Here is a 7,128-nt window from a genome sequence, read left to right as displayed (position 1 = left end):
CACACGAAGGGCCATTACGAAGAAATAGAAGGGTTGGTAGGGCCGCACGCCTAGGCCCCTGTTACACCGCAGTAACTAAAATCCTAAAGTACTCTGCCCAGCCAGAAGACGGGGTAGAGGCATTTGCTGCAGGTATTAGGCAAAAGTCAGCACCTGGTAATGACACTGGATGTAATATCTGGTAAAACCACTAGTTATGGATGTAGTATATCTGGTAATGAGGAAACCACTAGTTATGGATGTAGTATATCTGGTAATGAGGAAACCACTAGTTATGGATGTAGTATATCTGGTAATGAGGAAACCACTAGTTATGGATGTAGTATATCTGGTAATGCTGCTGGAAACCACTAGGAAACCACTAGTTATGGATGTAGTATATCTGGTAATGAGGAAACCACTAGTTATGGATGTACTAGTTATGGATGTATATATCTGGTAATGAGGAAACCACTAGTTATGGATGTAGTATATCTGCTAATGAGGAAACCACTAGTTATGGATGTAGTATATCTGGTAATGAGGAAACCACTAGTTATGGATGTAGTATATCTGGTAATGAGGAAACCACTAGTTATGGATGTAGTATATCTGTAGTTATGGATGTAGTATATCTGCCAGGAGCAAAAATGGTGAGCAAAGATTTTAGTTTTTCACAATGTATTCTGAATGTGAATGGGGGAAAACTCAGGGAAGTAACCTCCATTTCCAGGTTGCTTATGAGAGCATTTCACACTACTTTGGATTAGAATTGTAAGGATCGATTGAATGTCCTGCTTAATATAATGTTTGTGTCATCATCACAAATCAAAAAACACTTCAACCAGTAAAATGCTTTTTGGTTTTCCAATCAACCTGACAATGAGGGTTTGTACACTGTTTCCATATTGGCCCACAACTTCACCTAACAACAAATATACCTGTAATGAACGAAGAAGCACTTTGGTTGTTGTTGCATGACATACTGTGGGGCAAAAAAGTATTTAGTCAGCCACCAATTGTGCAAGTTCTCCCACTTAAAAAGATGAGAGGCCTGTAATTTTCATCATAGGTACACTTCAACTGTGACAGACAAAATGAGAGAATATACTATATATCCTAGAAACCTTGGTTAAACTATCATTAATGACATCATGGATGAATTCTAGAATATACTATGGTGGAAAATAAGTATTGGTGGCTAGACTAAATAAACTTCATTACCCCATGGATAATTCTGAATATATCCTAGAAACCTGGTTAAACTATCATTATGACATCATGGATTAATTCTAGAATATACTATATAGCCTAGAAACCTGGTTAAACTTCATTATGACATCATATGACCTCATGGATGGCCAGTCCTTGTATTCATAGTGTAGTGAATTCAGGGAGGCCCTGAGCTGAACTCAAACCTGGGTCCAGCGACTGTCAAGTCAACACCTTTAACTGTTACGCCAAGATGTCTGAACTTCTTGACGAGGTCGCTAGGTGTTGGGTTAAGGTTTCTACAATATCGTTCTCTATGAATTTGAGAGTGGTTACACTTCTCCTTCCCCATCCCTCAGCTGTTAACCAAGTCTCTGGGCAGCCATTTTGTTGCTGTTTAAAAACCCACACAACCCAGCAATCTGCAGTTCAAACAATAACAAATCTGTCATTCCACCACTATTTTGGTAATAAAATTATTATGGGTTTGGATAAATGTAACTACAGACAGACCTATGGATGCAAGGACTGACCATCCATGATATCAACATTATAGTTTTAACCATGTTGAGGCAGCAGGGTAGCCTAGTGGTTAGAGCGTTGGACTAGTAACCGGTTGCAAGTTCACATCCCGAGCTGACATGGTACAAATCTGTCAACAGGCAATTAACCCACTGTTCCTAGTCCGTTAATGAAAATAAGAATTTGTTCTTAACTGCTATACAGTGTTGATTTACATTGTTTCTAAACATTATAGTAAAAAAAATATTATTTGGGGTTCTGATGGGGTACAACAGTTGAACTCAGCTCATGAGGCATGTGTTATATTCTTCAAGAATCAATGGCTGTAAATAAATAATTTAAAAGTCACAATATGGATGTAGCGATTGCAGATTTCCACCTTAACACCAAACATCAGTTCAACTGCAGAGTTTGTGCCTCTGTTGTTAAGACAGTACTTACTAGTGTTAATCAGGGAACGGTTTCTCAAAACCATCTTATGGCTAAATTCATCGTTAGAACCATTGGATGCCTTAAGATGCGTTTGGGAAACCGGGCCCAGATATCCAGGTTCCTCCTCTTCTCCTCCTTTTTTCGATGTAACAGTCATCTCCTCCCCCTCCTCTTTCACGCCATAAACTGCATCTTCCTCTCCTTTTACTGTGACATCATCCTCCTCTTTCACTCTGAACGCGTCCTCCTCTTCTTTCACAGTAACGGCCCCACTCTCTACTTCTTGTTTTACTGTGATATCTTCCTCCTCTTTCACTCTGAACGCGCCCTCCTCTTCTTTCACAGTAACGGCCCCACTCTCTACTTCTTGTTTTACTGTGATATCTTCCTCGTCTTTCACTCTGAACGCGTCCTCCTCTTCTTTCACAGTAACGGCCCCACTCCCTACTTCTTGATTTACTGTGATATCCTTCTCTTCATTAGAAGGAGAGTAGCTTAGTGACCGCATGGTCGGGGATGTTAGCTAGCTAGGCTAATGCTAACTTAACCAGCCCGCTAGCTGAATAATAACAACACCGTAAATATGAAATTAAATCGGATAACTAACTAGACGATAGAAGTGGGTTTAAAACACAGTGGCTAATATACACTAAAGCGTCTAAAGAGCTTTATTGGTTCGGCTATTTGTCTAGCAAGCTACCGAGGTGGCTGACGAACTGTTGCTGCTGTTGAAAGAAGCGTTCCGTCCACTAGATTATACGTCACACCAGCAGCATCGCCTTAAATTCCCAGACCGCATCTGCTGACTGGAGTGGGTAACGCAGTTGAGTAAAATGTAGATTTTATCTTCAGATAACAAGTTAAAGTGTACGAAGCATGAGTTTTAACTCACCAGTGTAACAATACAGTGTGGTTAAAGACTTAGTAAGCTAATTGTAATCACGATATGGTTACCTATAAGAACAAACAGTTATGTTTTTGCGTTATTACATATTTATTAACTTATTTTGTGACTCTTCCAAACTACACACAATGCAGTATTTCTCAACGTCATATGGATGATCTTCTCTGTGCTACTGAGTTTGTTTGCCAGTGTAACGGTGTAACGAACATGTTTAAAATATTTGTATCCTCTATTTAACGAGGCAATTCATTTAAGAACAGTGCCTTAGACCGCTGCCCCGCTCGTGTGATAAAGGTATAGGATTCTGGGTAATCCAGCAGATTTATGGAGAATTTGAAAATTGAGTGGTCCTGGGATAGAAATGTATAAAATTGACATTACATCATTAAATCCACGTTTTAAATCATACATTAGCAATTTATGTTTTAGTAACTACTGTTGTTGGTTTGGTGTCAAGTCAGCCTCTCTTTATATGTTATTTGCCAAATCTCTGTTTTCCATGTGGGTTTTATGCTAAAGATCCCTCTTTCAAATTGGTATCTAACTGGAAAATGCATCTTCTTTTAGGAGTGCTATTTTTACCCTGTCGACTACTGATCATTCATCCACACTGTGTGTCTCATCAATGCAGGTCATTTATAACAAATGTATAAAGTACATGTTTTATAAACTCATGAACACCAGCGAGTTTATCAGCCCGGTTTTGTTAGTTTAGGTGTATTATACTTCTTCGCCACCAGAGGGAGACTTTGAGTAATATTTCAGGTTGATTTGATAATTTTTTGATACTAAAATGGTTGAGAGTTTATTCTGATGTAGTGAATATGAGACACATGGAAACAATTGATTAATTTAATATAGTAAATTAGGAATTAGTAGGAATTGTTAAATCCACTATACGATCACAATGACTTTGATAGACATTTAAACTGTTTTTTTTTGTTAGTATATTATAGGGCAGATTAATGTAGAATCGCTGTGGGAGTGGTATTTATATCCCGTCACTACTGATCATTCATCCATACTGTGTGTGTCCCATCATTGCAGCTTTGGAAATAAATTAACTATCCATCCATTGCACCTTCCTGTGTTGACTCACTGACTTGAGAGACCAGGAAGGTCACACTAGCTCGATAGGTTGATATCGAGCTCAAGCTTCATCTCATATGAACTGTGTGGAACGCGTTAGCACGGTAGGCTCTGGTGCTTTCTTGCCGTGGGATCAAAACGACAGAGGAAATCAACCTGCTTGCTCCGTTTTGTTTTGTCAACTTTTCAATGGGGATGTTATGTTTGATACCGGAGGTACGAGGCCATGCGTCCAAATCGCTCAGCAGTAAACTTCAAAGCAGTGTGCTGATGCCTGTATCACTTTATCAGCAGCACGTGATCAATGACGTCTGAGGCTTCGTTTCATCGAACAACCACCTGATTGGTTTGGTATTGTGCTTGTTTGACACTGCAGGCGACTGCCAACTGACTGATCTTCAAATCACCTTACATCATAAATAACGACTCATTATTATTTAAGCAGTGTGTCCCTTTATCAGCATTGATCAATGACTTTTGAAGATTCATTTTCTCCCATCATTCTCTATGTCTCTGATCTTTTGATCTGCAAACACGTTTCAGTTTTGTTAGTTTGGTTCAAAATGGTCTCGGTGCTGGTTGGCTTTTTTTGTTGTTGATACAATTGTCTGGAAAGAGCCAATGCTTCAGGAAGCTTTGTTTCCCCATCACTACTTTTCAGCATGTTTTCTGTGAATTAGACTACGGGAGTTTTGTACATTTTCCGGTAGTTGGTCTCTGCTGACCATAACCGCGCTGGTTGGTTATGCCGTTTAGGCTAATAGCTAGTTGGCTAAATAGCTGCATATTGCTAACGTTAGCTGGCTGGCTAAGATAAGAGCATATAGCTAACATTCTTTGATATTTGGTTAGATGGTGTTATGTTTTTCCAAAACGTTGGTTTACTTTAAACACTCAAGTCATGAGTGCAAACGATTAGTTTAATTTAAAGTTCTACATTTTAAATGATTTCGGTTGTAGTTTACATCATAGGGAATAGGCTGGTCCTCCATATTACTTCACACCTGACTTTGGCATTCTCCTGAATTCTGATTGGTTTAATGTAATAACTCCAAATATACAACTGTGAGGTGTTACTTTGCATTGGGAAAAATATTTTATTTATCTTTTTATAAACAATACAAAACATACAAACGACAACATCATACAAACATGAAGTACATCACACCTGCCCAGACCCACTAGAACACACCTCCATCTCCATTAACTACATCACACCTGCCCAGACCACCTCACAAGAACACACCTCCATCTCCATTAACACTAGAACACACCTCCATCTCCATTAACTACATCACACCTCCAACTGTCAGTTGGTTGCATGAATAACTATGATTACTAAATGTTACATAATTGTAAATATGAATTATCAAAACCAAATGTACACCGCTTTGTTAATATGTATTGGCAATACTTCACTTAATGGTGAGGCATGAAATAATAAACATGTATCTTTTGTCAGGCTGAATGTTTGAAATATGAGGTGATTTGAGACATGCTTCTTCAGTAGTGGAATAAAGACAATTAGCACTTGAATGTTGTCAAAAAATACTGGAGTGATGTCAGATTGTTAATAAAATTGATTATAGACTCAATTTATTATACTGCGTCCAGGCTGCAAGTACGTTGAAATTAAGTTGTTTTCAAGTCATTGAAAAAAAAAACGACCTGAAAAGACATCTTAACTTTCACTTTCAACCGAACATATATTGGACTTCGGGCATCTTTTTAATGACATTTTGGGGTGTCCAAATCAATAACCAATATGCATTAACAGTTTGATGAATTGAGAATCATAAAATTTAAACAAACGTGCAACAATAATCATTTTACTTCTTAAAACAAGCTCCACAAGCACCAGAACACTGTTGTTTTGACAGTAGCAATAAATCACTGATATCGATTAGAAATCAGGTTGTACATGATGTTGGAACTGACACATACAAAAAACACCTGGAAATGGGAGATATCTTTTACCTCACTGGTTAGAGGACAACCTGCAGAAGACAGTCAGCTACATTTTGGAGTGTTGCATTTAAATGTAGGGGTCGCTAAACAAAGGAACGCAACACTTATTTGTCATCACTCATCGATATCACGTTGAAATCAATTGTGCCGAGAGGGGGGAGATGAGGCTGCAAGACCTGTTAAAACTAACGCAGCAAAAACCACACGGAATCTGGGAATAATGTGCACACACTGGTTAGAGGACAATTAGGAGAAAACAGACAGATACATTTTGAAGTGTTGCATATTGAATGAGGTGGGTCACCAACGTGGTAAGTGGAACAACTCTTTTTTTGTTAGTCACTTTTTGTGACCAATTCAGGCCTAGATTTCCCCCTGAGGCTAATATCCATATCATGTTGAAATCAATAGAACAGAGGACAAACATTTAGGGTTCTACATTGTGACGTCATTTGGATGAACGCAGTGCCCTTGTTTGGGTGTAGGGCCTGATCAGAGCCTGGAGGTACTGAGGTGCCGTTCCCCTCACAGCTCCGTAGGCAAGCACCATGGTCTTGTAGCGGATGCGAGCTTCAACTGGAAGCCAGTGGAGAGAGCGGAGAAGCGGGGTGACGTGAGAGAACTTGGGAAGGTTGAACACCAGACGGGCTGCGGCGTTCTGGATGAGTTGTAGGGGTTTAATGGCACAGGCAGGGAGCCCAGCCAACAGCGAGTTGCAGTAATCCAGACGGGAGATGACAAGTGCCTGGATTAGGACCTGCGCCGCTTCCTGTGTGAGGCAGGGTCGTACTCTGCGGATGTTGTAGAGCATGAACCTACAGGAACGGGCCACCGCCTTGATGTTAGTTGAGAACGACAGGGTGTTGTCCAGGATCACGCCAAGGTTCTTAGCGCTCTGGGAGGAGGACACGATGGAGTTGTCAACCGTGATGGCGAGATCATGGAACGGGCAGTCCTTCCCGGGAGGAAGAGCAGCTCCGTCTTGCCGAGGTTCAGCTTGAGGTGGTGATCCGTCATCCACA

The 7,128-nt window shown here is 40.0% G+C and overlaps 1 long non-coding RNA gene across 1 annotated transcript; it reads right to left on the bottom strand.

Moving 5' to 3' along the window:
• Positions 1 to 5,211: 5,211 nt before the first annotated feature.
• LOC135568484 (uncharacterized) lies at positions 5,212 to 6,553 on the bottom strand. The gene is made up of 2 exons (XR_010462644.1): positions 5,439 to 6,553; positions 5,212 to 5,356 (listed from the first exon to the last, which is right to left on the bottom strand). It is a non-coding gene; the product is annotated as an uncharacterized LOC135568484 (long non-coding RNA).
• Between the last annotated feature and the right edge of the window lie 575 nt (positions 6,554 to 7,128).

This window comes from Oncorhynchus nerka, unplaced genomic scaffold (assembly GCF_034236695.1).
Source record: "Oncorhynchus nerka isolate Pitt River unplaced genomic scaffold, Oner_Uvic_2.0 unplaced_scaffold_1557, whole genome shotgun sequence".
NCBI classification, from domain to species: Eukaryota; Metazoa; Chordata; class Actinopteri; order Salmoniformes; family Salmonidae; genus Oncorhynchus; species Oncorhynchus nerka.
Note: the sequence above shows the minus strand (reverse complement) of the source record. Positions and strands in the feature narration are given on the sequence as shown.